Raw genomic sequence first — 25,890 nt, 5'->3', positions numbered from 1 at the left:
TATCTCTCACTTATAATGATAAAAATAATAATTTTTCTTCATTATCCTAGGTTTCAAAGTGTTTACATCCTAAGCATCTTGAAATGTTCTGCCATTAAAACTGTCCTTATATCTCAGAGAGGGGGAAAATCCCCCTAACAATGGCCGGAGCCTTCTCTCCTTACTGGTTATCCTGGACCTCATCCTGCTGCAGCCAAGTTTAAGCTGCTCACCAGGCAGTTCCCAAGCTATGACAGCGCTGCAGGGCCAAATAAGCCACGGGTTTGTTTTATCCCAGTCCTGCAGAAGAGAGACCAGACGCAGGAAGATGGCGCTGACTCTCTTTCTGCACCCCATAGATGTGAAATTCATCTACTTTTCAGCAGAGCTTGGCTGTTTCCTATCTCCTGAGACCTGTGCTTCCGGTTTTAATGAAGAGAGAGTCATCTAGTCCTGCTGGCATCTAAGAAGAAATAGCAGAAGTAATAAAAGGGCTGTGGTTTTATAACCCACCTGTCTGGCAGGGATGATATATCCTAAAGGCATATTTCCCTATCAGACTATTGAAAGAATGAACTCCAGAAATTAGAAATTCCCCATCTTCTATTGGAAGAATAAATGGCTGAAGCCCTGGTGGCATCTAGAGGGGGGGCTTGTCTCCTGAAGAAAAATTCAAGCTTGTTTGATGACCTTGCAGTGTAGACATGGAGCTGAGGCAGTGGTGGCCAGGGTCCACACCTTGGCTGGGCTGATTAGCTGTGCAGACCTCTTGCTTTCTATTTAAATATTTGTTTGTTTGTTTGTTTGTTTGTTTGTTTTTGTTTTTCGAGACAGGGTTTCTCTATGTAGCTTTGCGCCTTTCCTGGAACTCACTCTGTAGCCCAGGCTGGTCTTGAACTCACGAGATCCGCCTGGCTCTGCCTCCCAAGTGCTGGGATTAAAGGCATGTGCCACCATAGCCCGGCTCTATTTAAATCTTATCCTCATGTCAGGGCCCCTGAAGATGGTCTTGGGGGAAGTCCTTGAGTCTCCTTTTCTTCTCTACGTGTCCACATTGACTAAATCTCCTTTTTCTACTTTTCACCATTAATTTGGCTCTTTTAATCGGCTTACTGAAGATTGGTGGCTGAATCTGGCTTGTTGGGTGTCAGGCTGTGACCCCTGAATCAGGTAACAGTTTGGATGTGAAATGTTCCCTCCCCCATAGACTCATTTGATTCTTAATTGGTAGTTCTGTTTTAAGGGGTCGTGGAAATGTTGAGAGGTGAAACTTCATTGGAAGAGAAAGGCTGAGACAGAGTTCCTGAATGGAAAGGCACTCTCGGCTGGCCAGATGGAATTTAGCTGAGTACAAAGGACTTTAAGAACACAATAGCACAGATTGCTGAGGGATGGATAGAGTGGAACATGGAGGCTGGAGTGGGGGTCGGGGCTGGAGCAATCCAGGCTTTGTAAACTGTGGTAAGGCATCTCCTCCGCATCCTGATACCAAGGGAGGCCTTTAAAGGGTTTTGACCATGGCATGATTTGACCTCACTTGCATTTTTGAAAGGTGCCCACTCTGGCCATAAAGTAGAAAACAGACTGTAGGAGGCAAGCATGGTTTGTGGAGAGCTCATACTTCTGAGTCCACACAAAGTAGGACTGGCATGATGTGGCATCCTTGTAGAGATGGGGAGAAGTGATTAGAACTAAGGAAAAAATGTAGGCTGGGGATAAAGCTCCATGGTGAAGTGCTTTCCTAATGTGCACTAGGTCCTGGGTGCTGCCCCCAACACTGCAGAAAAGGAAAATGCAGCAGGGAGTGTTAGGTAATAGCCTCAGGTCAGGAGGAATTGAGTTGGGCTATCCTGGGCAATCGCCTCTAGCCATAAGGAGTGACTTAGCCCCAACTGGCCTGTTCCACTCCATCTGCAGAAACAATATGCCAGAGTATCAAAAATAATCCGCTTGCTCCCAGTCAAATCATAACCTCCGCCCCCCAGCTGTAACTTCTTCATAGTTATCTATGCACATGTACACGTCCCTAGCTCATCTGAATCTGTTCAACCTTCATCCTGCAGCAAGGTCGGGGCCCCTCGCTCTTCCAATAAAACTATTGAAATTGAATAGTTGAGATTGAGTCTATCTACCTCTCGGCCTCATTTTTCTCACATGGACGGTGGAGGGAAGGAGAATTGGGTGGATGTTCTGGTCATGAGACTGGAGGGAGGGGACTGGTTGACTTAGGGAACATAGAAAGGGGCCTGGTTTTCATGAAACAGTTATGCATTTTGATTCAGACACACTGGGTTTAAAGACTCTGGGTTTCTATCTAGAACTAGCCTCCTCTTGGGGTTACTGCCATATCTGTCTGTCCAGAGACACTTTAATTCCCATAAACCCAGGCAGAAACCCACCTCGAGTTTAGATCCTGGAGTTCAGTTCTTTGGCATTGGTCAAAGGCTGGCTTTCTTCCTTGAAGTTCCCCGACCCAGTTAGCACTGTGCTCGTCAGATACTGTCACTGAGCCAATCCACGGTGGGAGGAAAGGCTGCGCTGGGGAGATGGCTCAGCTGGTGAAGCGTGTGCTGTGCAAGCATGAGGGCCTGAATTCTAGTCCCAGGACTTACGTATGAGAACCTGGTGTATGGTGTACTCAGTGCGGTGTGTGTGTGTGTGTGTGTGTGTGTGTGTGTGTGTGTGTGTGTGTGTTGATATATTGTGTACCCTAGTAAACTTGCCTGAGGATCAGAGGACAGAGCCAGCCACTAGATTAGACATAGAGCCAGGCAGTGGTGGCACACACCTTTAATCCCAGCACTTGAGGTCTCATGCCTTTGCTTGGGAAGCACACATGCCTTTAATCCCAGGGAGCAATATGGCAGGGCAGAGAAAGGGATATAAAGTGTGAGGAAACAGGAACTCACTCTCGTTAGGCTGAGGGTTTCGTAGAGGTAAGAAATGTTCTGCTTCTCTGATCTTTCAGCTGATGTCTGGCTCTGGTTTTTTTTTTTTTTTTTTTTTTTTTTTTTTTTTTTTTTTTTTTTTTTTTTTTATTAAAAGACCATCTAAGATTCGAACAACAGGTGGGACAGACAGGGAAATAGGTCCCTAGGGCTTGCAGACAGCCTAAACTAATGAGCTAGTTTCAGGCTAATGAGAGACCCTAACTCAAAAATAAGGTAAATGGCACTCCAATGCCACCTGAGGCTGTCCTATGGCCTCTATGCACATGCACACCTGCACACACACACACACACACACACACACACACACACACAAACAACAAAAGAAAATAGTTTTGGATAAGGGCGTCAGGGATTTCAGTTCATTGTTACTTAGTCTCTTTGCTTTAGCCTTGGGTAAGGCTGAACATCATGGTGGAGAGTGAGGGGTAGAGTAACAGACCTCACAGAACTGGAAAGCAGGGGATGGGTTCAGAGTTTCAACAAACTCTCCAAGAGTATGCCCATAATGACCTGATTCTTATTATGCCCCACTTCCTAACGGTGACCCCATCTCTCAGTAACACCACAGGCCAAGCCCTTAACACATGGCCTTTGGGGAAGGAGGTATCTCAGATGGAATCTATAACAGTGGACACATTCTTCATTCCTCTCCATACAAGCTGCCTTGTGCTGGTGGCATGACTTGGCCATGGGGAATCACAGAGTGATAAATGTGGGTATGAAGGTATCTGTGATAGGCTTAACAGCACACCCAGGATGATAGCGCTAAATCACATGGTATTCAAATTTTGAAGAGCCTCTGTACTCATTCCCACAGTGGATACAACTAGTTTATATCCTTGTACTAGTTTATATCCTTCCAGCAGTGTGTAAAGCTTCCTTTCCTGGCTGCCAGTCGTCACGAGTGTTTATTGTTCTCTTGTTTTCTGGATGACAGACATTCTGACTGGGATGACATGGAATCTCAATGTTGTATTGATTTGTGTTCCCCCATGGCTAAGGATGTCAAACACGTTTTCACATATTTATTGGTCGTTTGTACTTCATTTGAGAACTGTCTGTTCAGTTCATTTGTCCATTTATTGATTAGACCATTTGTTCTTCTGGTGAATTTATTTGACATTTCCTCGTCTAGTGGGCTGAGTTAGGTGGAAGGGTTCCTTCTGCAATTTTCACTGAGGATTTAACCAGGAAATCTTTATTACTGAACTTATCCTAGGATAAAGAAACAGTTTATATGTTCCTGGAACCAAGAGAATTAATTAATTTTAATCCATTTTATAAAAAAGTAAAACCCCAGAAGGAAAAACAAAGCAAAACAAAACCTGGAAGTCCTTTTTTGTTTGCTAGAGCATTCTGCTGATTCATTTCTTAACATCCCACTCCAGGTGCATTCACAATGCCCTCAAAATGTTTAAGAGCCTGACAGTCTCATTCACAATCCCATGTGAATTGTCCCTGTCTTAAGATTTTAATTTTTGTCTGCCTTAAGTTTGGACAGCAGAGGTAAGTTGACTCATTGTGCCCTATCTTAAGATATAACTGTTGGGGCTGGAGAGATGGCTCAGAGGTTAAGAGCACTGACTGCTAGCTGTTCTTCCAGAGGTGTTGAGTTCAATTCCCAGCAACCACATGTTGGCATACAACTATCTATAATGAGATATGGTGCCTTCTTCTGGTGAATAGGCATACATGCAGACAAAATACTATATAAATAAATCTTTTAAAAAAGATACAACTGAGCTGGGCGGTGGTGGCACACGCCTTTAATCCCAGCACTCAGGAAGCAGAGGCAGGCGGATCTTGTGAGTTCAAGGCCAGCCTGGGCTACCAAGTGAGTTCCAGGAAAAGACGCAAAGCTACACAGAGAAACCCTGTCTCGAAAAACCAAAAAAAAAAAAAAAAAAAAAAAAAAAGAAAAAAAAAAAAAAAAAAAAAAAAAAAAAAAGATACAACTGTAAATGATTGCTAATTTAATAGTTAAAAAAAAAAAAAAACACAAACAAAAACAACCCCCCCAACCACCCCCAGGAACTCCTCCCTAGCGATTCTGATTCTGACATAACACAATATTGTGTTATTTATTTTTGTCCAAAAATTGCTCATCATCTTGATCTGTGTGTTGTTTAGGGCATAGATTATACTTGATAGAGAGCAAAGAGTACCACCTCTATTCACTTGTATCCCCTTGGACTTTAGGGTGGAGATAAGCAGATAATTAGGGACACCGATGCTTAGCTCGTTGTAGATCTATGTTTTCTATCTTGTTTTGTATTGAGCAAAAAGCTCCAGATGAAACTTCCAGATTGAAAGGGATGAAATAACTTAAGATCTGAGAGGTCTTCCTCCTGCCTCAGTCCCACTTTCTGCCCCAGCACAGGCAGATACTATGAAATGAAGAAAAATGAAAACAAAAAAACCACATTTAGACTATACACATGTGTGCCAGAGCTTGACGTGGTCTTCTGATGTCAAATATTGTACTTGGTCTATTAATTTGTTTCTTCTCTCTCTCTCTCTCTCTCTCTCTCTCTCTCTCTCTCTCTCTCTCAGTTTTTTGAGACAGGGTTTCTCTGTGTAGCAGTCTTGGCTGTCCTGGATCTCACTCTGTAGACCAGTTTGTTTCTTAAAAATAAGACCAGCCCAGCATGATGGTAGAGGCCTACAAATATTAGCTGCAAGAGAGGCTTAGGCAGGAAGATCTTAGGGGTAAGAGCAGTCTTGTGACAGAGCAAAACCCAATTTCAAAACAAACAAACAAACAACAAAAGGCAGACACAAGACAAAGCACTGAGTCAAATACCTACATGAACTAGGGGCACACATCATGTGTCTTTTCTAACAGTAACCTAACATGGGGGACTGGACAGACAATATCCTTCACGTATGTGGTTCTTTTAAAACATCACTTGTTGGGCTAGAGAGATGGCTGTGCTATTAAGGGCTGGACTCACAACCCAAAACACCACTCATCTTCACTTCCGGGTGTTTGTCCCTCAGAGTTTTCCATATCTCCCTGGTTTGGGAGGGTAACTCAGTAAACGGCTTGCCATGCAAGTGTAACGACTTGAGTTGAGTCCCCAGCATAGATGTGGCAGTACACATTGTGATCCCAGCATTGAGGAGGCAAAGACAGATGGATCCCTGGGGCTCGCTGGGATCCATAGAGGCCCCTCCTAGGAAATCTCACTAGTCTATTTACCACAAGGTCAGTCAATATAAGGTGACATCGAATTGTTTGTTTCTTTTTTCTCTCAAGAGTGTTGTCCTAGCAACAGGAGTGAACTGGACCACAGAACAGCTGCTTGTCTTCTGCCCATGATCAGGATTGACGCAAAGTGACATACTGTGGACCACAGTCCACCCTTGCTGAATATGAGTTCTTTCTATCTCTAGCCACTGGGGACTTTGCATGAGGGGACTGGATGGCACTCATAAGCCCAGCCAACCCAAGAGCTTAGCTGAATCAGTGAGCTACAGGTTTGGTGAAAGACCACAGGCTACACACATTAAAACCAAATACAGAATAAAATAAAAGCTATTCATCTTATTGTATACTTGACTATTCACAGCAGCTTTAGTTATAATAAACCCATACTGTAAATCATCCAAACGTAAATGGGTGTGTGAACTGCTAACAAGCTGTGGTATACCCATGCAATGGATCATTCCTTAAACTGAATGATAACTCAGTTTATAATCCAACAACACGAACAGATCTTAAAATTATGCTGAAAGAAATAAGTTAGATAAAAGAGATGGTACCCTGCATGGTTTATATAAAATACTAGAAAGTGACCTTGAACAAGTTATTGAACTCTGAGCTTCAGATATACCACAGAGAAATAAAGGTTACACTCCGGGATAAGCTTGTGTTAGTGAATACATTTCTCACAGAGATTCTAATAGTCACTTCTTTGTTTGTGTGGCACTGGATCCCTTGCTCTTGTCCCTAAATCACCACTAGCATGGTGACCCCTACTCCCCAACCCTTGGGATGACCGTGCTTAGAGGTGCCTTCCAGACCTCTCATGGAAAGCCACCAGTGGCTAGAGATTTCGAAAACTTTTACGTCGCAGGATGAGTGGCGCTCTTTAGTACACCACTTCACGACAATCCTGGGACGTGGACAGAAGTCAAGCAGCTGACCTGTGGTCCAGTTCTCTCTGTTGCTAGGACAACACTCTTGAGAGGAAAAAGAAGGAAGCGGTCTGATGTAATTTTTATAAACATGTGGACAATTGACCTTGTGGTAAGCAGACTAATGAGATTTCCTAGGAGAGGCCCATCTCTGGAAAGCTTTTAGTAGTAATGAACCTGGATTTGCTTTTGGAAAACTTACCCAGAATTTTCAGATTTTTGAGACAGGGGTCCATGGAGAATGAAAATCATAAAATGGTTGGGGTATAAAATGGAGATGAATCAGAATCTAAAATCCAATTACTATATAAACTAAACTCATAAGCCTCAAGTGACTCCATCATTTCTCTGGACCAGGAAGTCCACGTCCAACCCAGGAAGGGTTACCTGGGTGCCCCCCTTTCCTATCCTAGGTTCACCCTGCTTTACCAGCAACTCTGTAGTAGTCAGAGTCCCCCTAGAACGAGCACCATGTGCAGAGGCATATATAGATTTATAAAAATTAATCAGCTCTGGTTGGGGCAATGGCCTGGTGGGTAAAGTACTTTCTGTGAAAGTCTGTGATGGCCTGAGTTCAGACCTGCAGTGCCCATATAAAAGCCAGATGCAGCATTTCACATATCTGTAAGGCCAGAGTTTCCTATGGGGGACAGGAGGCAGAAACAGGAAAATTGCTGGGAAAGCTCAAGGGCCAGCCTGGTATATGCAGAAACAAAAACAAGAGAGCCTCTGAACCAAGGTGGAAGGCAAAGATTAACCTTTGACCTCCATCCATGTGCCTGCACTCACACATGCCAATGCATGAGCACACACACACACACACACACACACACACACACACTGGGCTTATGGAGGCTGATGATGATCAGTTCAGAGAACTACAGCAGGCAACCTAGAAACACAGGAGAATCAGTGTTATGGTTCCAGGTTCGGAGCAGGCTGGAGACCCAGAGAGATACCGCCTCAGTGAAGCTCCAGATCAAGACAGCCAGGCAGCCGGAGCTCCTTTTTCCCCCCAGAGAAAGATCAATCTTTTGTGGTACTCGGCTTTCTATTGACTAATGTTCCCTTCAAAAACCAGTATTTTGTTTTTAGCTTAGATGAGTCTCAACTCCATAAGGGGGAGCAAGCTGCTGTAGTGAGTCAAATGTTAATCTAGAAGAGGCTCCATCATGGAGCTACACCTGCAGCCCTCCACCATCCATCTCATTCCAGAACACCCTTGTAGGCACAGCAAGAATGGTGTGTGAGCCAATGCTTGGGCACCCTGCGGCTTCTTAGCAAACATTGATAAAAACTACAGGTCTGCTAGAACTAATATATTCAAAAAGTTTCCCTGATAGCCACACTGATATTAGACCAGACAGTGAGGTGGGTGAGAAATGGTTATTAAGGGGCTAAAGATAGCTCGAGAGGAATTATAATTAGGCTCGGGACTTGTAACATTCCAATTTCTTCACAATAATTGAAGTTCTAATCAGTCAGCTTTGCAGAAGGTTCAATGTAAAGGCGCTGTTTCTGGAAATGTTCATTCGTAGACTGCTAACTCCTGATGCATAGGGACCAGGATGTGGATGTTGGGGATGTGATTATCTTGTGAAGGCAGACCCCTCAGGGTTGGATCAAGACAGCCTATCTTGCAGAAATGGTCTTCTGTCTTTGCAGAAAACCATTTCCACTATGTAAATATCCTAGTTTTATATAAGTCTTTGTATGAATATGTGTCTTCAATCTTTTGGATAGATACCTATGAGTGAGATTACTAGGCCACAGAATAGATGATGTGTATTTAGCTTTATAGAAAATTATCAATGCCTGCTTATGTTTTTTTTTTATAAGATTAGAGTCTACATTTTTAGGCTTTCTTTTTTTTTTGTCTGTGCTTGTGTGTACTTATGGATATGCATTTGCATGCATGTATGGAGGCCAGAGGTCAACATTGCATATCATCTTAGGTCACTGTCCAGTTTATTTTGTGAGATATGATCTTTTCCTGAGCTTGGAGCTCACTGTCTCTGCTAGACTAGTTGCCCAGTGTGTCCCCAGAATCCTGCCTCTGCCTCCCCACAAATAGGATTACAGACTGGAGACCCCTGGCCTGGCTTTTTTCCTGAGGGCTGGGGATCAAACTCAGGTCCTTGTATGGCAAGCATCATATAGACTGCACTATCTACCTCTCCCGCCCCAAATACTATCTTCTTGATGTAGTCCTTCATCTCCTCAAATATTCAAATTATGCAAAGAACATCTCTAAAGATGTAACTTCTGGGCAGCCTGATAGGAAGGATATAATAAACTAACAGGAATCAACTATTTATGCTCTCACTTCTTAGCAATTTTATTTTACTGTAACGTGCAGTTAAATATAATACAAATTCTTACTCGCTCTTGATGTCTTAAAATATTATTTGGCCCAGATTTATAGAATGTTCTCATGCGTGCATCCAGAGTCTTCTATAATGCAGATCATATCCTCTGGCTCTGTGCTGTCAGGGAAGGGAATTTACATTTCTGATTTGATTAAGGAAAAATTAGTCACGGACCCTTTCACAGTGAATGTCTCTGGCCTACCGGAAGCCTGAGCACATAGAGTAGGTAGGGACAGCTGCTGCAGATTCTCCATGGGCTCCACAAATCCTGACTTAGGGAGGAGACTAAGCCTCATCATGGTAGTCTTGCAGAAATTTACGTTCTTAGATGACTGTTTCTTTTCACATGAATAATTTAGTAGAGGATTGCAAAGTGTGTGTGTGTGTGTGTGTGTGTGTGTGTGTGTGTGTGTGTGTGATTTAAAAATGACCTTCAGAAGGGATAGTTTCTTTTCTTCTCCCTTCTTTCTAAAAAAAAAAAAAACCACTCAAATAACTTTTATAATTCATGCTTAATGAATTCAAGAATTAAAGGAAAAATTGAAAAAGACATTTGCTCATTCCATAGATGTTATGACTTATGCTCAATTTGTAATGTGCCATTAACTGGCAATGGTCATTTTTACTATAAGCATAAAGAGTAAGCCGGCTTCCATTATTTGTTAGGTGGATGGATTTGAATAAAAACAAAATATAATTATCTGATGTCCAATCTACACTGTGTCCAAATTGCCTGAGTATTGAAATGATGATTGAGGCAGGATTGTGTACCATTCTCCACACAACAGTCCTAACTCCTCCAGTCTTAATGATGGTCATTGGCCATGACTAGGGGGAAGTGAAACAGCAGGGATGCTGTGGGATGTTCTGTATGTCCTGTGGGAGCCCGTTCTTGGGTTCCTCGTGGCTTTACCCAGCAGGTCCGCATGGAGGATGATTAGGACCACGGGCCTGAGTGCAGGTGTCTGAGATGGTCTGCACTTGGTTGTGCTGGGGGATGGTCTGTATGTCAAGTTGCTCTGGTTGGTCCATAAATAAAACATTGATTGGCCAGTGGCCAGGCAGGAAGTAGGTGGGACAAGGAGAGAGGAGAATTCTGGGAAGCGGAAGGCTGAGGCAGAGAGACACTGCCAGCCGCCGCCATGACCAGCAGCATGTGAAGATGCCGGTAAGCCACCAACCATGTGGCAAGGTATAGATTTATAGAAATGGACTAATTTAAGATATAAGAACAGTTAGCAAGAAGCCTACCATGGCCATACAGTTTATAAGCAATATAAGTCTCTGTGTTTACTTGGTTGGGTCTGAGCGGCTATGGGACTGGCAGGACACAAAGATTTGTCCTGACTGTGGGCAAGGCAGGAAAACTCTAGCTACACAGGGAAGTTCTGCTGGTGTGTGTTAATAGTTTATTGAGTGTGATAGTTAGTTTTGATTGGTGACTTGACAGAATTTACAGCCACCTAGGAGACAAACTGCTAGGCCTGTCTGTGAGAGTATTTCCAGAGAAGCTTATTCAGGGAATGCCCAACCTGGATATGGATGTGACCATCCCATGGGCTGGGAGGAGAACGTAGGTGGAGTACCATCATCCACCTCTCTCTGCTTCCTGATTGTGGATGCCATGTGACCAGCCACCTCATGCTCCTGCCGCAATGCTTTCTCTGCCATGATGGACTGTGTCCACTAAGACTGTAAGCCAATTGTCACATGTATTGTCAGAGCAATAAAAAAGTAACTAAAGCATTGAGATATAACCAATAGATTGTAAAACTCATCCATTTAAACTGTGCAATTCACTGGGCTCCAGTGTATATACAGATATATGCAATGCCATCATGGTCAACTTCAGAACATTTACATCATCTCCAAAAGAAACCTCAGACTCTTAGATAGCCACATCATATCCCAGTCTTCTCATCCATGAATCTACTTTCTGTCTCCACAGATTTTTATGAATTGATAAAAATCTATTTTAGATATCCATGGACATGGAATCATGTAGTATTTAAGTATTTAGTCTCTTTTTGTTGCCTTTTTAAAGGCAACAGTATTTTGAAGGTTCATCTATTTTATATATATTTTATTCTTTTCTGTCTCTGAAGAACATTCCACTTTCCATTATCTCACATAACAATTTTGTTAACATTTACTACTGACAGAGTATTAGCCACTCTTTTTTTTTTTAAATTTCATGTATATGTATATCTGCATGTATGTTGGCATCATGTGTGTGCCTGGTACAACAAGCCAGAGGAGGGCATTAAACTCCCTGCTACTGGAGTTGTAGATGGTTGTGAGCCACCATGTAGGTGCTGGGAATTGAACCAGGATCCTCTGAAAGAGGCATCTGGTACTCTTAACCACTGAGCTATTTCTCCAGTCCCTTAGTTACCTTTCTACTGCTATGATAAAGATCATGACCAAAATCAACTTAGCAATAAAAGAGTTTATTTCACCTCACAGTTTAGAGGTCATCATTGATGGGAAGTCAGGGCAAGGCAGGAGCTGGAGGCAGGAACCTGGAGGCAGGAACTAGAACAGAACCACAGAGGAGTGCTATTTACTGGCTTTCTCCCCATGGTTTGCTCAGACTACTTTCTTATTCAACCCAGGACCACCTTCCCTAGATGGCACTGCCCCAGTGGACAGGGCCCTCTCCTATCAATCATTAATCAATAAAATACCTACAGATGTGCCTATAGGTCAATTTGATGGAAGCTTTTCCTTAGCTTTTGTCAAGCTGACAAAAAACTAGCCACACAGTGGATGTTGGTATTGTTCCTACTTTGGGCTGCTGTGAATTGTGCTGCCATGCGCATTTGTGAAGGACTTTCTGTGGCCTGTGTTGCCAGGGTATATGCCTAGGAGTAGAACTATGGGTCAAATGGAAGGTCTGTGCCTGTCAATGAAGAACAGTCACTCTAGGAGCAAAGACAAATATAAACCGGTTGAGTTAGGTCGTTCATTTATGATAGGCTCTGATTAGGGAAACTTTGCAGGTGTTTAGGCCCATCCTTTATTTCTAACTTTAAGTTTTGAAGAACTATGCCTTCTCCAGAGTCCCTTGAGGCTCCTCTTTGCCAGAAATAGATGGACTGGCTGGCACCACATAGCGCTCAGTAAATTCTCATGCTGGTGCTGCCACAGCACACTACTGTGGCAGCGAGGGGGCCACCAGTCTCAGGGAAGAAGAGATAGACCATATGCTAAGATGTGACCTCTGTAACTGCCCTTAAACCCACAGTGATGAGCAAGCAGGTGTTTAATAACTACACTTTTCAATGTGTCACAATTTGGGTTCTGGAAGAGAATCCTAGACCCACAGCCAGAAGATGGCAGATAGACTTGGGCCCTCGGAGCCAAAGAGTGACACAGTTAATTCTTGGTCTTTGACACAGGCCATCCTCTCCACAGGTGGTCTGGAGCCAACTTCCTTCCCCTTCCCTCCCCTCCCCTGCCCTCCCCTGCCCTCCTCTCCCTTCTGTACTGTGTTTTGGTATGAATCACATACTTTCTCCCAAACCAGGCCTATCCTCCCTTCCTTCCTTCCCCTGCTTTTTCTATTTATGCTACAGGAAGAAATGCTCGTTAAACCAGTGCTCTCCAAACACCTATGCAGATCAGAACCACAAGGATGTGATGGTGGCCTGGTCCGCCAACCGTGTCTGACTTAGGAGGGGTTCAGTGGGGGCTGAGAATTTTCGTTTCTAACAAATTTATACACACACACCACATGCACATGCATACACACACATTTTTTTCACACACTGATTTCTTTTTGCTCAATGCAAGACTCTCAGTCTCCTCTCTGAGCAGATTACCAGTTCCCTTAGGTCTCAAACTTCTTTATATCCTCAGAATTTGGCAATATGCCTGACTGAGTAGACAGCTCATGAACATTTGTTGATTCTCTATTGTTACTGCCTAAATGTTTACTTGCCACAAAGTTCATGTGTTGAAATCTAATTCCTGATGGCATTTGGAGGTGCGACTTTTAGAGGAGGCATTGTGAATGGGGACTAACTAAAGAAGGATGCAGAGGTAGGTCCCCTATCACATACTATGTGATGCTACAAGGAGAAGCTAGCAGCTTGTATCCTAAAAAGTTCTTACCAGGCATGAAATCTGTTAACACTCTGAGGTCAGACCTTCAACCTCCAGAATTCTAGGAAGAAAGTGTCACCTGTGTGAACTGTTCAGTTTATGGTGGGTTGTACATAGCTTTAAGATGTGGAATTACTCAGGGCTGGGGAGATACCTCAGTAGGTAAAGTGTATGCCATGCAAGTGTGAGTTAGGAGCCCTGCCACCCATACAAAATCTGGGTGCATCAGCATATGCCTGTAATCCCAATTCTGGGTAGATGGAGAAAGGAGGAACTCTGGGGTTTGCTGAAAGCTTGCCTAGCTGAGTCAGTGAGAGACCTACTGTTGAGGAAGTTGAGGAAGACACCAACATCAACTTCTGACCTCCCCATGTACATGCATACACATACCTGAGCACCTGCACATGCATGAGCATGTACACAGGCACATACACAGCCTCAGCAAATTTCATGGAGGTTGGAGCAGTTGGTCAGTGTTTCTAATGAATGTTGCATAGTCCACTCTCTATTCACATACCTGGAAGGCTGAGCTAATTATCTTTTGGCTCCTGGAAACTTGCCAATAAGAGATCCATCAAGTACAATATCACAAGGCATTTAGTGGCCTAGGAAGAGCAAATTACATAAAGAGAAAAGCACAGTTCCCCACTAGGGAGGGAGAGTGCACAGAGGGGACTATCACCATCAAAGTTGAAAGCATTCTGCTCTCAGGAGAACATTCGGGAACCACAATGCTGGTTCACACCAGTTAGCCTTTGGTTCCTGCAGATGACACACTTCTGTTTCCGTGTGTCTCTTTTTCTGAAAGCTCAAAGTGTGGTTTATCCTGGGATCCATTTTCCAGCCCTGTGTGACTCCTTCATTGAACTCTGAAGGACAGAGTTTCCCGATGAAGGATTTGAATCATATGTAATGTTGTTAGAAGTTTTGTATTAAGGTCTCTAGAGACCCTCATATGCCATATTCCTTAAATACCATTCTTTCTGGTTAATTGCCCTGAAAAATAGAGCTAGTCATTCGATATCTCAGTCTGTCTGGGAAACTGTAACAAAACACTGCAAATTGAGTGCCTTCAAGACTGCAAATAGTTATTGCACACAGTTCTGGAGGCTGGGAGTGACATCTAATTACTTCCCCAAAGCCCCATCTCCCAACCATTGTTTTGTTGGCAGTATTTCAACTTACAAATTTGGGGGGAGGCAAACATTCAGTCCATAAGGACATCCTGCACAAATTATAAGAGACAATTGCAATGTTCATTTTTCTTCTAAGTTGGATGCCAATGCTCTAGATGCATCTTCTAGATGCAGAGTGATCACGAAGCACTCACCAGGACTGAGCTAGTTGAGGAGGCTCACTCCCAGCATCTGTGTTTTGGAAGCACTTAGCCGTGGTCCACAGGTGGTCAGTCTATGACTTGGTGGACGTTGCCCACCTCACTTTGCCTGGATAAGCCAAATGTAGCTTCCGAATCCTCAAGGCCCCATCACAGTTTGTAGGTGGGAAGCGAGACATGCATCAGTCAGGCAAATCTTGCCCCAGTTATAATATCCAGTTGCTGGGTCCTCCCTGGAGACTCAGGGACATTTTCCTGACCCTTGGCAGAGGAACACCTTGTACTCATGGTCTACTCATGGCTTGTTCCTCACTGATTTTTTTTTGTTTTTTTGTGGGGACTCCATATTTCCTTTTCAGCTCAGGGAATCTTATTTCCTCCAGTAGGATCTGGATGAGGCTAAAGCCCTTTGCCTGTTAACATTTTGTCTATGGCTGGTACCACTCCCCTTTTGTGGGCAGGGCTGAGGATGAAAGCCAGGGCCTTGTGTTTGCTAAGCTTGTGTCCTACCACAGAGCTATACTCCAGCCCATCCAATGCCATGTGTGTTCTCATAAAATATCCCTCCTTTTTTTTTTTTTTTTTTTTTTTTTTTTTTTTTTTTCCGAGACAGGGTTTCTCTTTGTAGCTTTGCGCCTTTCCTGGAACTCACTCTGTAGTCCAGGCTGACCTCGAACTCACAGAGATCTGCTCGCCTCTGCCTCCCGAGTGCTGGGATTAAAGGTGTGCACCACCACCGCCCACCCCTCCTTTTTGTTTACTACAGTTCTCTCCTAAGGTCACGATCACAGCTTAGCCACATAAGTGGGAAGTAAGGAAAGAAAAACATGAGTATAGCAAGAAAGTTACATCTGTTAATATTTCGAGAGCCTTGTCCCATGGCAAATATAAGCTCAACGCAGGCAGGTCCTATTCATGTTTCTTACAACACCCACAGAATCTGGCAAGCAGATTTAATCAATATTCATTAGATAAAGAAATGCATAATTAAGCACGTGTTTGTTAAGTAAGCAGCACTCCTCACAGAGAACCCCTGCAACATGCCTCCTTCTTAACAGGGTATGAGTAGTGCTTTTCATGGCCTGGGAAGGAATCTGGAAGGTGCTGGAGTAATGTTGCCCTTGCCTATGAAGACTTGATTAATTCTTTCACATGTTTCCACACATGCATATCCATATGGATGCTCAGAGAAAATAATCCAAGACCACAAGACAGAAAACAGTAACAATAAGGAAAAGAGAAATGTCCTTCTCCCTCAGTCCCCCCCCCCACAGGGGGTACTGTGAATATGAGTGAGAGATAAGACACATCCAGTTCTCCATATTCAGGCACTGAAATGGGCGATCCATAAACATTCACTGAACTCCAACGTTCTTCAAAGAGCTATTAAAGAGAGCTAAACTGTCTCCTGAACACAATGCCACTCTTGGCCATTAGCAATAGATGAGGCTCATAGGCATACGACCCCATATGCACCCAATCTCTGCCAGCAATCATCTTAGTCAGTCTTCTATTGCTGTGAAGAGACATCGTAACTATGGCAACTCTTATAGAGGGATGCATTTAATTGGGGCTGGCTTACAGTTTCAGAGGTCTAGTCCATTGACCCCATGGTGGGAAGCTTGGCTGAGAACTGGCAGACATGGTGCTGGAGAGGTAGCTGAGAGTTCCACATCTGGATCAGCAGGCAGCAGGAAGAGACAGAGACACTGGGCCTGGCTTGAGCTTTTCAAACCCCAAAGCCCACCCCCCAGTGACACACTTCCTCCCATAATGCCACACCTACTCCAATAGGGTCACATCTCCTAATCCCTCTCAAGTAGCATCATAATGACCAAGCATTCAAACCTATGAGCCAAATGGGGGCTGTTCTTATTCAAACCACTGCAGAGGTAGGCTAGGCTTTTTTTCCTAGTTGATCCCTCTCACTCTCAAAGGCTGTTGGAGAATGAGGTCTATCAGGAAGAGGTTGAAACTGGGAGGCCCTGAGAAGGATCCCACAGAGCATCGAGAAGAAAAGGGATGCAGCTGAAGATGGTCTCTTTTCATGGTCTCTCTTGCTGATTTTTTTAAAGGAACACCTCAATAGAAATGTGTTTCCTAGACCCTCTCTCCAGTCTTTGTGGCAGCTGCAGCAGATTGGCACCCCCATCTCCCATACCAACCTCCACTCTTCCCAGCCTAAGTGTGTAAAGCAGGTTGAGAAGCAGAAACGACTATAAGCCTTACAGCCCAAGGAGACCCTGACATAGTTCTGGATAAAGCAGCATAGACCCTGTATCTCCTCCCTGCTTTCTCTTTTTGTGTACCTTGGTAGGGTAAGATGGCTGTAGCTGTTATTTTTGTGGCCCTGAGACAAAGGCCAAGAACCACTCTGTACACTGCTCCTCACCCTCAAGAACTTGGTCCTGACATTGGTGGACAGTAAACGGATGCTAGCCCAGCCCTGTTTTCAGACTTCTGGTCCCCTGGCAAGACATAAGTCCCTCTTGGTTTAAGGCTCTGAAATGAAGGGCTCTGTCACTTGCTGCCAAAATGTTTCTTACCAATGGCTCATCTTCGAAAAATTTTCTTTTCTTTTAAAGGTAAGGGAACCAGCTATATTTAGAAAATAGAAAAAAAATCCCATCAAGTACTAAAATAAGATTTTTAGAATAGGAAATTGCAGGAGAGAGAGGAAAAGGCTTTGAAAAAGCACAAAATTATAGGACTTTAAGAGTTAGTGCATCTCTAAGTGTTTGTTATCCATTACAAATCAATAAAGCATTGATGAAGAAAGGATAGCTACTTGGCTGAGAGAAACACGATGCAGAACCCAGCCCAGACAGAACTGTGAAACAGTTAAGACCCCAGGGCATCTCTGCAGAGAGACAGAGGGGGTACCACAAGAGACCAAGCTATCTCTTCTATCTACAGCAGCGGTTCTTAACCTTCCTAATGCTGCAACCCTTTAATACAGTTCCTCACATTGTGGTGACCCCCCAACCATAAAATTACTTTGTTGCTACTTTATAACTGTAATTTTGCCACTGTTGTGAATCGTAAGTATCTGGTATACAGTATATCTACTATGTGAGCCTTGTGGGGTTGCAACCCATGGATTGAGAACCACCTTTCTACAGGCTCACATGAGCTCCCTTTCAATGAGCTATATTCAGCCTGAGAACAGTTTTGTTTTAATTTAATGCCAAATGCTGTTTATTGAAGGAGGGAAGAGGTCTTAAATACAGGCTTACAACACAATGGGAGAACTCTGGAGGGCAGAAGTTTGCTACCTTGTTTTTACCATCTTGCATCTAAGCTGTTAACGCCCATTATGCAGGATACACAAACAAGGAACTTCCCTTAAGCATTCAGGAGGGTGGAACTGGCAGGGAATTAGCATAGGGAGGATATCAAGGTCAAGGTCAGCAAGCAAGGCAACAGTTACTCAAAAAAACGGGTGCCAGGACCCTACAGGTCCCCCTTTTACTAAAAAATGAGCTTCTGACTTAGGTTGCTTGGGACATCAGCAGGTCACCTTACCCATCATGGAGACGCCTGCCCAGGCCACACAGGTGCTCTGTCTTAGGTTGGTGATCGCCCCCCAGGTATTACCCGTCTCTGAACATTCATTATTATACAGGTTCAATCGTGTGTGAGCTGCAGAGTTAACTGCTGTCAAAGATCTCAAAGTGGTACTGGGCTTGCAATCTGTGTGTTCAACAGAAAAGACCAACAGAAGTCCTATCCCACCCATAGCAAGTAGGCTAAAGGCAACTGAGCCTTTCCCTTCCTTAACGAGCCTTACCGCAAATTGGAGTTCTTGTATGATGGTATCCCAAAAGCAAACGGAACTTGAGTTTATAAATTTATAATTTTCAAAGCCAATCGAAATGTATATAACTATTGAATTAAATTTATCATGCCCAATAGAATGAAACATTAACTAACTGTGGTAGCTACTTTTGCTGCCAGGGTCTCCACTGTGCCAGCTGTAGTAAGCAATTATGAAATGGTAATCCCAGAAACAGTAGCAGTGGTGGCCGCCACTGCTATAACAGCAACAATGGCGGCAGCAATGTCAAATTCTCTTCTGAAGCGTGTGGACATCCACTGGCATGGATTGAGAACCACCATTCTACAGGCTCACGTGAGCTCCCTTTCAATGAGCTTTATTCAGCTTGAGTTTGATTCAGCAGATTGTGGAGATAGCTCAGTCAGTAACAGAGCTTGCTTTGTAAGTCTCAGGACCTGAGTTTGATCATCTAAATCCTGTTAAAAAATTGAGCAGGTGTGGTCACATGCACCTACCATCTCAGAGCTAGAGAGGTAGAGACAGGAGGATTCCTGGGACTCACTGGCCAGTGAACTTGATGCCAGTAAGAAACCCTGTCTTAAAAGACATGGTGGATAGCAACCAAGGAATGACACCTGAGGCTAGCTGTTGGCCTCCACGTGCAGGAACATAACATGTGCATAAATAAAACCAAAATTTTCCTAAAAATTAATCTTAGTGAATTAAAAGCAAATTCCATCCAATTCTTTCTGTACCAGGTGACATTTCTTGAATTTCAGGTCACCATGCTGATTCTCTTTGCAATCCTGCAGTTGTAGGAAGATTTGTTTGCTGATGGTAAGCCTGTGTGTCATGCCCTCCAGTTCTACCTGTCTACTCCAGAGTGTCATTCCCATAGTCTCCACCCCACTCCTTCTTTTCTAGGACGCATCCATCTTCTCCCTCACTCATCTTCTCCCATAGTCTGATCCATGCCAGGTTATCCCTGCTCAGACTCTCCAGCTGATTCCCCAGTTCACAGGGTCTCTTCTATCGACCACAGTTCAGGCCCTGTGGGCTCTGCCCAGACCAATCATCTGGGAGGACCACTCTGTCTCCAGGTCTTGGCACAGCTGAGTACACTCAGCCAAATGACCTCCCCTCAAGTGGGTTTTCTTGGCCACTCTTGCTAGATACTCTATCACTTGATTCAGTTTTAAAGTTTCCTTTAGAACTTTATCAGTTCTAATTTCTCATTCATTAATTCATTGAGTGTTTTTGAGGAAGTTTGGCCACATAGCCCAGGCTAGCCTAAAACTTGCTATACAGTCCCAAGTTAGCCTTAAACTTGCAGTCCTCTGGCCTCCACATTATGGGTGTTGGAATTACAGGTATGCTTCCATATCCATCCAGTTTGCCTAGTCTCTTCTTGTTCACCTTCCTTTGTCTGGGTCTCCATGAAAGGATGGGTCTTATATAAAGGATGACATTTGCCCTTGGTCTGTAGGAAAATCAACTTAGCTAAGTGGAAAGATTTGTTACCAGGGTATCTCTGAGTCTCCAGAATAATCCAGGACTTTCTATATAATTAACAGCATCCCCTTCATTCTTAAAGGTATAGTATGTCAAGATAGGTTAGATGGACACTTTGATGGTTAGTTGTAAATGTCAACTTGCTAAAGCCTAGGATCACCTGGGTAGAGAGTCTAGATAGATTGGCCTGTGGACATGTCTATGGGGGATTGTGTTGACTGTTAATTGATGCAGGAAGACCCAATCGATTGTGGGTGTCACCATTCCCTAGTCAGGGTTCCTGCATTATTTAAGATAGGAGAGAGCTAGATGAAAGTAAGCAGATAGCATGGGTACCTTTGTCTTTCTCTGGTCTTGACCATGGATGTGATGCTCTAAGTTCTTGCCTTGACTTCTCTACAATAATGGACGGTGATCTAGAATGGTAAGCCAAAGAAAGCCCTTCCTCTACCAAGCTGCTCTTGGTCATGGTATTTCATCACAGCAACGGAAGCGGGACTAGGTCAGTCACCTTGCCTGGGAGTCAGAGAAGCCTATGCACATGTGAAGACCTGCCTTCGAGGATGGTTTGTAGTCCATGGAAGTGGGGAACATGGTGGAGTTAGAGAGCGGCACTCTGTTAGTTATGGCATGCCTTGTGAGTCCTGCTGAGGCAAGAGTTAGTTCCCTACAGGCAGTAAGGACAAGAGCTCATGGTAACAAGTCAATCACGTCACTAGGGAGCAAAGAGAATATAGTTTTATTAATAGCCAGCAAAATAAGTCAAGGTTGGCAGCCAGCAACATGAGCCAAGGCCAGCAGCAAACAAAACGAGTGAAAAAATGGACAGTGTGGAGCTTCAATGTACAACACTGCCCTTAATTGGGCAAACAGTGCAGAATCATCTCCCCTATTGGGCCAAAGGGCCATGCACAGTGTCAACTCCCCATTGGCTTGGCCTGACCATGCACCCAGAAAATTGACAAATCTCAACAGAAATTACTTCTGCATCGGACTGTCCAGTGGTAGCTCTCTCTTAGGACCTGCCCCACCCTTTGGGGTCTTTCTCCCTTTTTCTTTATTTTCCATAATAAATGTCCCTTTGCTTTGACATGCCCATGTTCATGTTCCATATTCCTTACAGAAGCCAGACAACTGACTGGGGAGACACTAGCTCAGAGCATGTTTCAGGTGACCACTGATTGTCTGGCCCCTGAGGTCCCTGGACTGAACCCATCTGGGCTAAGAGAAGCCCCTTACATCATTCTAAAAAGTCTATGTTGATGCCCAGCAGAATTGTGAGCAGGATTAGTTTCTATCTTCCATGTCTGGGTAAAAGTTCTTCATGAGGGTTGGGAACTAGGATTTCCTGGTTGGGAAATTTGTGTCTTAAAAATAATAACTGTGTAAGCTTAAATTTGTACCAGCTAACGTTAACATTTAAAATGTCAATTTCTCTGTTTTGATGACTATTGTATGACTTCCCCTGGGGAGACATAAACAACTGTCTAATGGCCTCAGGCAGGCTACCATGACAGATAAAAACAATGGTTCCACTCAAGTACAGCTTAGTGGACCCATGAGTCTAGTCAAAGGTCTCAAAGCCATTTTCTGACTGGGGCTCTGCTCAGGTTCACCTCTGACCCGGTTTTGAGGTGAAAGGTTATCTCCTGGCCTTGTTATCTGGACCAGACTATCTTGATCTCTGCAGGTTTGAGCGGGCTCAATGTACCATGTTTTCTTTCTTTTCTTCTCTTAGAAAGACATCAAATTCCATTTTACCCCATTCTGCATAGATAACTTAAACCTATTCCCTTATTAAAAACTTGAGAAGACTGGGACACAGAAAACTTATCTTCACAGGGTGACACATTTGGTCTTGAAAGAGGCAAGAGTCCTCGCTTTCTAAACCATAATTCAGGGCTCTTATTTCCACTAAGCCATTTCTGTCTTATTGATTTTTTTCTTCTGTTTTCAAATCCTAAGTCACTTTCTCTCTAATATCTTTGGCCCCTTTCCATACTGCTTGGCTAAAATAGGCTCAGATATCCTGGGCCCTCTATTATTTCCCTAGCAGTGATTTTCAGGGGTGGAACACAAACCACTCATTAGATCAGTAGCTGTTTTGGAAAGCCCTATCACTCTTCCCTGTCATAAGTGAGAATCAAGAGCCCATGATATTCACATTGGTTGCTCTAGAATGTGCTTGATTGCCTCTCTATGGTCCAATAACTCTCGGGGATGCTTAAGGTAACCTTAGAGTTTGATGCATGCTTCTCCATCAATGGTTCCCTCTGGACTCTTCCCTGGCTCCCATCTTGTGTTTCTGGATCTATTTCATCTTAAGTATCTATCATGTGATCAGTCACCAGCTTCTCTGGTGAGACATCTGTGGGTGGTATGAGATGATCTCCTTCTGCCCCAAACAAGGAGTAAGCAGCCCTTCTTCCTTCAGAGTTGGGTACCCTTGGCTTGGGAGCAACTCTCCCAGCTGTCTCCCAGCAGTCCCAGGGTCAGCTGTGGAAAGCATGGGTACCCTTTGTTCTTTCTCTCCTTACTGGGCATCAGGTAACAGCGTGCGCTGTCACCTTCCAGACATGCCGTGTGATTTGTTAAAGATGAGTGAGAAGAATTTAGAACATCCTTCTCTATATCAGATGTGCTCAAGTTCAATCCAGTCCCTGTGTTCTTAAAACATTCTATACTGGCTGCCTGAAACTAAATATGGGCTGTATTTCTTTACATTCCCACAGTAATTCTCCTATTGCCTCACCTCCCCTTGATCAAAGACCCATTTTTCCTCATTTTCATGTGTGTGTGTGTGTGTGTGTATTTAAACTCTATTTGTTATCTTATTTTTTTTTTTAAATAAGGTGGCTGCCACTGTTCCAGGCATCCCATTCTCATACACTTATCTGTTTTTTTTTGGGAGCTAGACTAAATATGTTTATTCTCTCTTATATAAACATAATGTAGGATACATTTGTATTTCCTAAATTCAGAGTGAGTCTTCCTTCCTTCCCTCCTTAGGTAAATCTTTAAGGAAACACCCTCTCAGACATGCCCAAAGGTGTATCCCTGAGAGAGATTTGAAACCCAGGCAAGTTACCAGTGAAGTTTAACTATAACTTTGCTGAAAAACATTTGATTCACTATTAAATTAATTCCAGGGCTCACCTTAGAGATAAAGCGTGCCAGCAAGGGGGTTTTCCATATTAGTTTAATTGAGATGGAAAGATTACCCTCAACTGGGGCATCCTAGTCCATGGACCAGGGTCCTTTACTGCATAAAAATGTAACTGTCAGACGTATCCATCCCTGCCTCTTGACTGTCATGATGTCACCAGCTGCTTTAAGTCTTGACACAGTGTCCTCCCCACCATGATGAAATGAGCCCTTGAATTATGAGCCACAAAACAAACATTTCTTCCCTTAAGTTGCTTCTTGTTGGGGGCTTGGTCACAGCGGTGAGGTAACTATTAGATCCTCTTTCTGGCTGTCACGCAGCCTCTCCTTCGGCCCTGCAGCTCCTTGCTGAGTCTTTTTATTTTATTTTATTTTATTACTATTTCCTTTTTTGCATTTCTGAGAAAATTTTATTGCCTTTTGGGTAAAATTTATTTGCCAGGAAGGATGATCCCATCACACTTCTGCTGGAACTGGCGCATGGCCTCCTCTTTGCTGACTCTTGTGTTTGGCCCCCATGGAGCTGGTCCTGCGCTTCTTGTCTGTGGTGCTGAAACCTAGCCTACCCAGCACACATAGAAGTCCAGGGCGTAGATCCCAATGCTTGAGTGATGCCCAGATCATTGTGTTCTTGAATCCCAAAGCCAAAGTTTCCAGTATCTGAGAAGTTATTTTTCCGTAACTCATACTCCCACACCTTCAGGTCTTTCTGCAGAATCTCTTTTGCCTTTGCTCCACAGACAGTGCAGTGAACAGCAATCTTCTCATTTCTCCAGATGCCAAAGGACCTGAAGGTATATCTAGCTTTGGGAAATACAGGTGTCTGGCCTGTGAGCTGCTCCAACACCTTGGCTGCCCAGGTCAGTCTATCTCCGATCTCCCCAACACAGATACTGAGGCAGAGTTTGCAGATGGGAAGTTTCCTCATGGGTTTTTCCTTTTCACTTGATCTTGCTGAACCCCTTCCTAGAATGGGAGGCAACATGACAGCGTCTTTTCATTTTAATTGTAAAGACTACCTTTATTTACCTATTTGTGTGCATGTGTCTCTGTCTCTCTGTCCATCTGTCTGTCGGTCTGTCCATCTGTCTGTCTAGGTCAGAGGATAACTTGGGGGAGTTAGTTCTCTCTTTCCATCTCGTGGGTCTTAGGGATAGAAGTCAGGTCCTCAGACTTGGCAGCCAGAGCCATCTCAGGGTCCCATCGCTGTGTCATTTATCTTGGTCACGCCTTCACTCTCCTCATTTACTTTTCCCTCCTGGTTCCCACGCTGTCATCCACAGCATTTCCAGTTATAACTGAACTCCGTTCTCCCTCCATTGCTACTGCACCCACAGTGATTCCTTAGGCTGCTTAGCAGCCAATGTGTTTGCGCTGTTCCACTCCTTTGAGTGTCTTCACTTGCGTCACAGCCTGTAGGGAAGGCGCGGATGCTGCCCAGAAGCTGCTCACACAGATCCTTATCTAGGAACTTATGAAGACATTACTAAATGGCTACAGCATAATTTTCTACCAAGGTGCCTCAGGATATTACTCATTTGTTATTAGTAACTGCTCCAGGCAGGATGACTAGTCAATTGAACGGAATCTGATTCCTTCTCTAGCTGATTCTGCGACCTTGTTCATAATCAAAGCTTAATGCTCTGCTCACTTGCAGGGAATTTCACACATGGGTTGCAAAGGTGGATCCTGCCCAGGACTCCTTTCATTCAGGAGAGGCTGGGAAGGCGGAGCCTAGGAGGGCTGTGGTGCTCCCTTGTTGCAGCATGTGGAGAGATGGACCACACAAGAGGAAGCTGCTAGGGAGATCAATGCATTCTTGCCAAAGTGAGGCAGGCTGTCACACCTATTTTCTTTTCTTCTCAAGAATCCCACCGGGAGACATTGTTATTTCTGTCGTTTAGAATTGAAGACAGGCAAAAGGCTGTATCAACTATGTGGAAGGGCATGCTCTGGAGTCTCTTGGGTCAAGAGGAGGAAAGAGAATGTTTCCACATGTCACAACCCATTGCATGACTGTGGGGAAGTGCTCATCAGACATGGCTGAAGTCTCTCCCCTGGGAATAGCAGGTGTCTCCAACAAATAGCCATGTCAAGCCATATAGATGTTCCAAAGTCCATGAGGGAAATGATAGAGCCCCTAAGGTTTCTCTGAACATAAGGTTAGTGTCAACTGTTAATTTCTCTGCTAATGTTCTTGGGCCATACTATCCAATGCAATAGCCATCAATCACGTGAAGCTAGTCAACCTGAAACTGAATTAAATGAAAATGATTAAAATGAAATGAAATTCAAAATTTATCTCTTTAGTCATGTTAGCCACATTTCAAGTGCGCTGCTAGCTTGTATGGCTAGTGGCTGCCCTAGTGTATGTATAGTGAAACACTACATTAGAGTTGAGTCTGAGCCAAGGTGTTTCAGGCATTGTTGGTATTGCATGTCTGTTGTATGTTTAGAACCAAGGCTGCAGAGCCGTCTAGGTGTAACATGGTTGAGTGGTATAGAAACACCTTGGATTGGTTGCCTATTAGATTTTGAATCAATTCTTTGGTC

At 43.9% G+C, this 25,890-nt stretch overlaps 1 pseudogene; it reads right to left on the bottom strand.

Moving 5' to 3' along the window:
* Positions 1-23,768: 23,768 nt before the first annotated feature.
* On the bottom strand, positions 23,769-24,289 carry LOC114693573 (annotated as a pseudogene).
* Positions 24,290-25,890: the final 1,601 nt, after the last annotated feature.

This window comes from Peromyscus leucopus, chromosome 7, assembly GCF_004664715.2.
Source record: "Peromyscus leucopus breed LL Stock chromosome 7, UCI_PerLeu_2.1, whole genome shotgun sequence".
Lineage (NCBI taxonomy): Eukaryota > Metazoa > Chordata > Mammalia > Rodentia > Cricetidae > Peromyscus > Peromyscus leucopus.
This window is presented reverse-complemented; position numbering and strand designations above follow the sequence as displayed.